Source organism: Chiloscyllium punctatum, chromosome 34 (genome assembly GCF_047496795.1).
Source record: "Chiloscyllium punctatum isolate Juve2018m chromosome 34, sChiPun1.3, whole genome shotgun sequence".
In the NCBI taxonomy this organism is placed as follows: domain Eukaryota; kingdom Metazoa; phylum Chordata; class Chondrichthyes; order Orectolobiformes; family Hemiscylliidae; genus Chiloscyllium; species Chiloscyllium punctatum.
In genome coordinates, this window is record NC_092772.1 from 11,873,775 (window position 1) to 11,884,429 (window position 10,655).

The window sequence follows — 10,655 nt, forward strand, 5'->3', positions numbered from 1 at the left end:
ATTACTCTGTCCTTTGATCAAAGTGAATTTGTAATTGTTGTTCAGTTTATGAATTGTCAGATACTTGTTTTTATTTTTCCATTCACCTGTTCATTTTGACCGTAAGATTGAAATGCTTTGAAAATATTGGAGTTTATCATTTAAAAATAAGGTTTGCACATCTCTCACATATCTCATTTCTTGTATTATGATTCAAGAATGTTTTCTGGTGGAATTCAAGTAAATTCCAGACATTTGTTCACTTCAAATAAGGTCTTTAACACCCAGTTATCAATCTGATGTTAATGTTTCAGCTGGTTACATTGACATTGATTAGGTACTCATTCAGAGAGATCAACTGACAATTATAAACTATTTGCAGGATTATTGAATTGAAAGAAAGATTCAGACGTGCAAACATTTTTTGGAAGGAATTGCTTTTTCATTCAAATGTGTAGGCTTTTCAAGAATTCTATATCGCCTTTCACTGGTTTTCTTGAAGAGAAATCAAATTTATAATTCATGTGAATGCAAATGTGTTCGTATTTTGAAATTTGCATCAGATTTAAGAAGAAAAAGAGGAAGAATTAACATGAAAACTTCAGTGAATAGAAAGCACAGTAAATTAAATTGACAGAGACAACTTTTATTATTATCTCTGAATATTCAGTCAAATATTTCTAATGTCAAAAGAGAGTGGTGCCGGAAAAGCACAGCAGGTCAGACAGCATTCGAGGAGAAGCAGAATCAACGTTTTGGGAATGAGCCCTTCGTCAGGAATCTTTTCTGATGATGGCCTAATGCCCGACAGGTTGATACACCTGCTCTTTGGATGTGCCTGCCCTTTTCCAATGCTACAGCTTTCCTCACTTTCTCCAAATATGTTTAATGAACACAAACTGAAAATGTTCGCGTCAGCAGTTGAACAAGACCAAATTAACACATTTTTTGCAATATTTACAGTGAAAACCTGTTTGAGAACATGCAACAAATCAGATCAAACAACACCTCTTGCCGTTAGAACCCTTGGCCATTCATAATAAAGTATAACCATGCTTTGAACAACCAGTATGGTGTATAACTACTGAACTGAAATATCAGAGGACAACAATTGCATTTATTGGAGGGAATGATAACCAGATCCTTTATGTGATAATGGTGATTGATCTCAGAAACAATAACATTTTACTGTGATTATTCCACTGAACAGTACTTAGATGGTCATGAAGAGCTTTGTGCGGCTTTATGTGCAGTGTTTTGTGTGAACGTTGATTTCAGTAACATTGAGATATTTTACAAGATTGACAATTGACAGTTAAAGATAAGTTTTAAATGCAACATTTTAAAAAATTGTCAGTTTTGTTTAGCAAAACACAATTCTAAGTTTATGGAATCCCTACTGTGTGGAAACAGGCCATTTGGCCCAACAAATCTACACTGACGTTCCAAAGAATAATCCACTCAGCACCATTCTGCTCTCCGATTACTGGACATTTACCCCTGACTAATGCACATAACCTACACATCCCTGAACAGAACATGCAGCTTAGCATGGTCAATGTACCTAACCTGCATATCTTTGGATTGTGGGAGTTAACCAGAACATGCAAACTCCACAAAAACATGTGGCCGAGGATGGAATCAAACCCAAGTGCATAACACTGTAAGACACGAGTGCTAACCACTGATCCTCTGTTCTCAATGCCTAACCCCATGCAAGAAGTGAGATAAGTGAGAGACGTGCAAAGTCAAATTTCAAATGAACACTCTCTGATGTCGCCAAAGCGTATCAATCTTACATTCAATATGTATAGGTGAATCGAAAACAAAAAATAGAAATCCCTGACAAATCATGAATGAACAATAATTAGAAAATTAATATGATCAAAGGGAACAACAATATTCAGGTGAATTGCATTGTTTAAATACAAATTTGGGAATGAGCTAACTAATGTATAACGGGAAGTGACATTTGTTTATTTCACTGATGATGAAATTGACTTGCTTTTCATCTTTGTAACACTGCAGAATAACAATTTATGTGCCTGAAATGTTTGAATTAAGCTCTTCCCAATAAAAGAAATCAGTACAATCACATTGACTTCTTCATCTTTAAGACTGCAACAATATCAAATACTTTCCAGGAATTTAGAACTAGCAGAATTAGTTAATTTGGTTGCTTGGGAACTCAAAGAGAATAAACAGCAGATTCTGTGAATTAGTCATTCAATGTGATTATTCAGCTGAAGACAACATCCCATCTTTGCAAAAATGCTCAACTTTGAAAAATTCAAAATCCATTGTCATTGTTTAATGAAACAATACAGAAATGTTAATTCTTTTTCATTTGACTTAACAAAACGCAGGAATTATACATGATTTTGTGTCATGAAAAATACTTCAATCTTATGATGATTAGAAATACAGTAAATGTTCGCATCAAAGTGAAATATATTTAAATGAATTCAATTATGTTTCTGCGGGTAAAATAAGAATTAATATTAACAATGATTGAGAGATTGCACACTATATTAGTTATTCATGTAAAGACCCATAATTCCACATTCACAGCACGTACTGGATTGAATAATTATTAGGTATGAGCAACAACTGAATTATAAAATTCGATCAATGAATTTAGAAATAATGAGAAATCTCGTTTTGCTATGTGACTGAGGAATATGTGCAAACAAACAGGAATTATTGCAATGAAAAGTAATTGCAGGTCTGTGAATTTAAATTCTGTGATTACGGAGATCATTCAAATAAGCAAACATCAGACATTCACAATTAATGTTGGATGGGAAGTCCTTAGATCCACCGTGGGAAACTTGACCTGAAAATAAAGTTTCATATTGCAATGTTGGTACTCAGAAACAATTGGTTAAATTAAAATGTGAATCTCACTTTACTTGTTCAAAAGACTTTCTTAAATAATTGCACGATTATTACCATGACAATGACTTGATAATGTTGCTATATGAGCAATTAAAATGATTCAATATTTCAAAATATTTGCTGTTATGTTGATTGGATATTTATTAAAATTGGTAAATTGTGGAATAAAATATAGTAACTAGCTTTATGAATTGAAGAAAAAATGAGCCATTCAGTGATTATAGAAATTTTTTTATTTCTTTACTAAAAACTGAAGGTAACACAAGAAATATAAATTTCTATCAAATGGTTTCATCATAGAGACATGTTATTTTAATTTAGATGATAAATATTATGGTCAGAATTCAGACATTTTTGCCAGAATTTGGAAGAAAGTTAATAGATAATGAAAGTGAGCATGAAAGTGAACAAATGATACAGTCAATGACATTTGGTACATAAAGGAATTATAATAATTGTTCATTATTGTACAGTGATGAATAATGTTGGAATAGAAAAGACAAAGAATTAACATGTTCAAAACAGTTCTTTTCTTACAATTAAATGAAACCAATAATCATTTTGCAAAGCACGTGATTTGGAAAAAAAAACCCAGTCATTTACTGTGTTATATAAACTGAAAACTACTTCCATTTTGCAAAAATGGAAACTTTCCCAAATTCAAAACTTAGGTTTGCTGAATTATACAACAAAAACGGTTGTAATTTGAAATATCTCTTGCACACAAATTTAAAATAAGTAATCTTAAAGATTTTTAGAATGACAAAACGTTTGTTGTTTGCATGATTGTATTACAGTCAATATCCGTGATAAAGTAGAAGCATTGTTTTAAACAACATAAATCATCTTTAACTACTGAACTGAAATAGAAGATATCAGTTCCACTTGTTGCATGGAATAGTAAACAAATGCTTACTGTTGTCATTGGTTTCAGGAGCAATAAGGTTATTCTACTAAGGTTACTCAGGTTATTCTACTGAGCAATAATCAGATGGTGATGGAAGTCTTTGTGTTGCTTTATGTGTATTGTTCAGTGTGAACATTGGGTTCGATAAAATTGAGGTATTTGCATGAATTCGGAACAGAGTGATAATTGGGTGCGAATGATCTGATTTAAAATCAGACAGTTTTTGATATTTACGAGGATTGCTGAATGAAACGTTCTTAAACCATCATGCAATCAATGGCATAAGTGAGAGATATGCAAATTGAACTTTCAAGTGAACACACCCTGATATTTTCACACCATTTCAATGTCACATTCAATATAAATAGATGACTGGAAAGCTAAAAACAAATCTCACACAATTCATAAACTGACCAGTAATTAAAAATTGATAAATAATAGCAAGTGACATTTGTTTATTTTACTGAAGAAGTAATTGATCTTTTCTCATATTTATAGCACTGGAACATAAAATTCTGTGTTGTTTTAACTAAGATCTACAGAACAAGAGAAAATTAATGACTATCATGACTTTGTATATTTCAGCTTTATGACTGCAACATTCTCAAATATTTTCTGAGGAATATTGATTGAGTGGAATTAGATACATTTTGCTATGAGTAACTAGAAGAAAGTATATAGCAGATACTGTGATTATTGGAATGGACGATGAGACCTCCAAATAATCTACTGATATTGTGATTGGATATACAGTAAGTGTCAGAATCAAAGTAAATTATAATCAAATCAATTCAAAAATGTTTCCAAGTTTAAAATAAATACAATATTCACAATGATTGAGAGATTGTACATTGTAATGTCCTTGCAGTATTTATTGTACAGAAGCATAATTCCACATTTGTAGCCATTACTGGATTGCACAATTATTAGATATAAGATATATTAGCAACAAACGGATTTTAAAAATATATATTCGTGAATTTGAGAATAATGAGATATCTCATCTTGATATTAGACTGAGTAATATGTAGAAATGAAGAGTAATATCGCAGGGAAAAGGAATTGGAGTTCTCTGAATTTCAAAGGCTGAGATAATTGTTATATTTCACCTGAGCAAAAATCAGACATTTACAAAGAATTTTGCAAGGGATATTATTGGTCGTTTGGTATGTGCATGGGCCTGAACAAATAGGTATTAATATAGTAGCATTGACAATAAGAAATAATGAATGACATTTTCAAAAAAACACTGCATTTTTACCAAGTCTATGTTAAATTGCTTTGCAATTATTGTAATTGATAATTGCTTTTAGAATCCTGACAGATAAATTGACTTAATATTTTGAAAACACTTTGCTCTGATGTTGATTGGATATTCATTAAGATTAAGAAACTGAAAATTAAAGCATAAAACTTAGCTGGATGATGTGAAAAAATCATTCAGCAGCAATTGAAAAAAATGATTTTGTTTAAAAATGCAGGCAATGCAAGATTTATATGGTTCCAATAGTTTTATTGAAGAGTCATGTCAATTTTGTTGATGTAATTTTTACCACAATAAATGTTTCGATACTTATTTCAGAATTAGGAGGAAAAGAATTAGGCCATGAAAGTGACTATTATTGTGAACAAAACACAGGGTCACTGACATTTGATACGGAAAGGAATTCTCATAATTGTGTGATTATTGTTCACTGACATCTAATATGGGAGGAAAAGGAGAATTGTCAACATTTCCGAGCAATTTTGTTTCTTATAATGAAATGAAAATAAATATAATTTTGTAGGGCAATTTGTTTGAAAAAAGGAAACAGTGATTTCATATGACATTTGAGCTGAAGACTCGTTCCCGTTTCCCCCATTGTAGTCTTCACAATAATTTAAAACTTAGTGTTGGTTGAACAAAAGAACAAATGGATATAATCGAAATGTTTTCTATCATGAAAATTATATCGCTCTGAATGTAATCATTTCACACACAATAAATGTATGTGTTGAATTGAAATGTCATCATAGCTGTAGAATTGTTTTCACTGGCAGGGAATGAGGACTCAGGAGGCAATCTGAGCTCAGGCATGTGGAAGATGTTTACTCATGTTTACTCATGCAGCAATCAGTTAATGAAGGGATCATCCCCCGAGATCAATCTCGGAAGGGAGATCCATAACACACTGTAACATGTACAGTAAAAAGCAGCATTTTTATGGACTTTCTGCATCACAATGGCCACATGCAATGTGATTACAGCCCTTCCCTCCTCATCCAGCCACCCAATTGAAACACATAATCGCAGATGGGCATTCTAATGGACATCCCCAGATTCCTATTGGGATCATTCCATGCATCTTATTGACTTAGATTCCAAAGTTATTCCTGAACTCCCTCAGGCCTCTCAGGATATCTTATCAGTTGGGACATTTTGAGTTCTGCTATTCATTATATTTTATTTTATCAAAGCCAATTACTCCTCATATCGTTCACTGTCTTAATTATATAGTACAAAGAAACAGAAAAGACAGTTAATTTTAGCTCACTTGCTATAAGATTAGTAATATGACTTAGTTATAAAGTTTGTTATATTGTGTAAAATTATACAGCTACTCTTTCTGTCAGGACTTTATAATTAATGAGCAGTCAACATCATACCGTGAAGTTAATTCCTAAAACTAGCTAACTTCAAATCTCTGGCTAAATGCTTTTCTATAATGTTTTTAGGAGGCATTGGTTACATATATCAAACTTATGTTGCAAATTTCCCCTATTATACTCAAGAATCTGTAATTAGAACCTTTGTTTAATATTCTGAGTAACTGTAAAATAATAACTATATCTGACAAATGAACTTTTCTGTTGTCATGATAGCTGCTTAGTGAGTTAACTGGGCTGCACCCTGCAGCTGCTGTTTATTCATTTACTGGGACAATTATCCTTTCATTTATGAGGATCAGGATTGGTCATTTGTCTGTATGTCGGCATGCTGTTATCAAGAAATTTCTGGAATGCTGTAGTCCTGGCGTTGGAGTAGGTCCATTGGTAGTGTGCTTTCTTTTAATTTAAGGCTGAAACAGAATGTTAGTGTCGTTTATCACCCCCTGACACCTTGTATTTTAGTTCTAAGGTAGGCTGCGTGTTTTTGATTGTCAGGCATTTTGTATGAGCCAATATGGACCATTCTATTGCAGGTGGGGGTAGGCCATGCCCAGAACAGCAAATCAGCTAAGAATTAAGTATTGAAATAAAAATCACCATTCGCTACCATTGGTTTCTGTACAATGCAATACGTTTACGTTACTGAGCCTTAATTTCACACTTAAAGCTGGATATACTGGATTTGATCAATTCTTAAATATTAGATATAAGCAACAATTAAGCTTAAAAACATTTCATAGCAAACTTAAAAATGATTAGAAATCTCATGTGTAAAAATGAACAGTATTTATTGGAGTGTAAAATAATCAGACGTCTCTTAATATGTAAGGACGAATATTAATCCAATGATTTCTGTGAACGTTCAAATGAGAAGGGAACAGATATTATCTGTGAGTGTTGGATAGGGAATCATTAATTAGTTTGTGTTTGCGTTATCCTGGAATAAGAGAACTATTATTCTTCTTTTAATATTGACACTAAGAAATAATGGATTAAATTAAAATGTGAATTTGATGATGTTTGTTTCAAAACCTAAACTGAATTACTGTGTGATTTTTGGAATGACAATGAATTGATAATTAATTTTAGAACTTTGGCAAAGTAAATGATTCAATATTTCCAAATGGATTTGCTCTGATGTTGACTAGATATTTCTTAATCTGTCAGCTGAGAATGCAAATTCTGGCGTGATGACATGGAAAGACATTAGACATTCAGTGAACGTTGATCAGAAATGGTTTGTCATTCACAATTCTCAGATCTTCAAGACTTCTATCCTTGGTTTCTCTACTTGTCTTCTGGAGAAATATAATATATAACAAGAACAAATTCTGCATTGTATTTAATTCATGCAATTTTTCATATCATCAATATTTAGACATTTGAGTCAGAATTATAATGAAAATAAGTCAATAAGGAAGATTTATTTTCACAGAAGCATACAGTCAACAGCATTTATCAACGTATTTGTTTCAATAATGTCTCTGAATAAACGGATAAATACGTTTAATGGGGATCTGTTGACAATGTAATGAACCACAATATCATTTTATCATAATTTTTGGATTGGAAATCTATCAGAAAATAAATCCTATATTCAGGACTTGCTTCATCTCGATACATGTTACACGTAGTCATAACATGTCATCATGGGTCTGGGAAAGATGTAGTGTGTAAATGATAATAAGGTGTCTCCTCCATATGTTTGGATCTGGTGAGACTGTGATGTTTGCTATGATTATTCATCCTAAGCACAATAAGGCACGTACAAAGTGTTTTTCACCGACCAGTAATTAATGGTCTTGAAGACCATTACAAGTACTTTGATTTCAATAATGTTGAGCTGATTTCCATGATCTGGGAGATGTTTCACAACATTTTACCAAAATTCTGGATTCTAAGCATTCAATGTGTTTCGTGCAAACACCCTTCACTTGTCGTCATTCTCAAGTGAGGTGTCTAATGCTCAGGCACTGGCTGGAAGTCAAGGTGCCAGGAAGTCTGCTTCAACCTCTCCAAAACACAGCTCTTGGGCTGGTTGTAACAGGATCTCCCGAACCTTTGTGAGCTCTTTGACCGGGCTTTCCACTGTTTTCTGGAGCTGGTTACTTTGTCTACTGTTTCCTTTACTTTGACCTTTTTAGCTCTGCTTTCCCCAGCTGTAGGAATATTTAGAATGTTCAATTATGGGCCACAGGTCACTTGACCTTAGCGGACAGATAAAATATGGTTCACTTATTGTTGTAATAACGAATTGAGAATGAATCTTTGCATTTTAACAAATAAAATGTTTCAATTTTATCAGTGGTTTACAATGACATTGATTAGATAGTCATTAAGAGAGATCAACTGACAATTATATTGCAGCTATTTGCAGGATTATTGAATTGAAAAAGGATACAGATGTACAGAGATTTTTTTGGAAGGCATTGCTTTTTTAATTCTAATATCTTTGTTGTTCAAGAGGTCTATGTAGCTGTTCATTGGTTCTCTTGTCCAGATGCTAGTTAATAATTCATATCGCTTTTATTGTGCCCGGAGTTTTGAGATTTGTATCAGATTAAGACGAAAATGAGGAGCTATTAAAATGAGAACTTGAGTGAATAGAAAGCACAGTAAATTTAAATTATAGAGGAAACAGAGAGTATTTGCTCCAAATAAGCAAATTTTTTTTAATGTCGAAAGTGTGGTGGTGGAAAAGCACAGCAGACCAGGCAGCATCCATGGAGCCGGAGATTCCCGATGAAGGCTTATGCCTGAAACATGGTTTCTCCTGCTCCTCAGATGCTGCCTGACATTCTGTGCTATTCCAGCACCACATTCTTGACTCTGATCTTCAGCATCTGCTTTCCTCACTTTCTCCAAATATTTGTAATGGACATGAACTAAAAATGTTAGCCTCAGTAGTTGAACAAAACCAAATTTACACTTTCTTGTGCAATATTTGGACTGAAAACTGTTTGTGATCATGCAACACATTCGGACATATGAACACCTCTTCCATTAGAATCCTTTGCCATTCATAATAAAGAATAACCACTGCTTTGAACAACCAGTATCGTGTGTAATTATTGAACTGAAATACCAGAGGACAACTTCTGCATTTATTGGAGGGAATGATAACCAGATCCTTACTGTCGCAGTGGGGATTGATCTCAGGAACAATTCTGATTATTCCACTGAACAGTAATTAGATGGTCATGAAGAACTTTGTGTGGCCTCATGTTTAGTGTTTTGTGTGAGCAATGATTTTAAAAATATTGAGATATTTTACAAGATTTAGGAACACTGATAATCAAGTGTTCAAGGTATTAACTAAAGTCAACTTTAAAAAAGTTAGAATTGCTTAGAGAAACACAATTAAACTATTGTAGAATCCCTGTTAGCACAGTGTGGTAACAGGTCATTTCGTTGAAAAAAATGGCCCTCCAAAGAGTAACCCATCCAAACACTTTCCCAACCATACTCCTCTACATTTACTGCTGACTAATATACACATCCCTGAACACAATGTGCAGTTTAGCATGGCCAGCTCACCTAACCTGCACGTCTTTGGATTGTGGGAGGAAACCACAGCAAAGTCACATAGACTTGGAGAGAATGTGTAAAGTACACAAAGACAGTCACCAAGGATGGGATCAAACCGAGATCACTGGCACTGTGAGGTAGCATTGTTAATGACTGAGCCACTGTGCAACTATATGCAATAAGTAAAATCAGTGAGAGGTAAGCAAAGACAAATTTCAAATAAACACCCTCCGCTATTGTCAAAGCACATAAAATTTACATTCAATACGAATAGATGAATGGAAAACAAAAAAAACTCCAACAATTCACGAATGAAAAATAATTAGAAATTTAATTTGATCAAATGTCATTCCAATATTTAGATGAATTGCAATTTTTAATAACAAATGTAGGTAATGAGCTGACTAATGAATAATTGGAAGTGGCATATGTTTACTTTACAGACGAAGAAAGCGACTTGTTTTCTCTCCTTGTAACACGGCAGAATAACAATGTGAATGTCCGAAATGTTTGAATCAAGCTCTTTCGAACAAAAAACTAATCACTTACAATCACTGAGCCATTTCACCTTTAAGACCGCAACATTCGCAAATATTTTTCAGGAATTTAGAACCAGCAGAACTAGTTAATTTCTTTTCTTGGGAACCCGAAGAAGAGAATAAACAGCAGATACTGTGAAGAAGTCATTCAATAC

At 33.3% G+C, this 10,655-nt stretch overlaps 1 long non-coding RNA gene across 1 annotated transcript in view; it reads left to right on the forward strand.

Moving 5' to 3' along the window:
* Nucleotides 1-9,711, forward strand: part of LOC140458763 (uncharacterized) — a 56,184-nt gene extending 46,473 nt beyond the window's left edge. Inside the window, exons 9-10 of the long non-coding RNA XR_011953664.1 lie at nucleotides 4,370-4,536; nucleotides 7,601-9,711. This is a non-coding gene — a long non-coding RNA (uncharacterized lncRNA). The remainder of the gene's footprint in view (nucleotides 1-4,369; nucleotides 4,537-7,600) is intronic.
* Nucleotides 9,712-10,655: the final 944 nt, after the last annotated feature.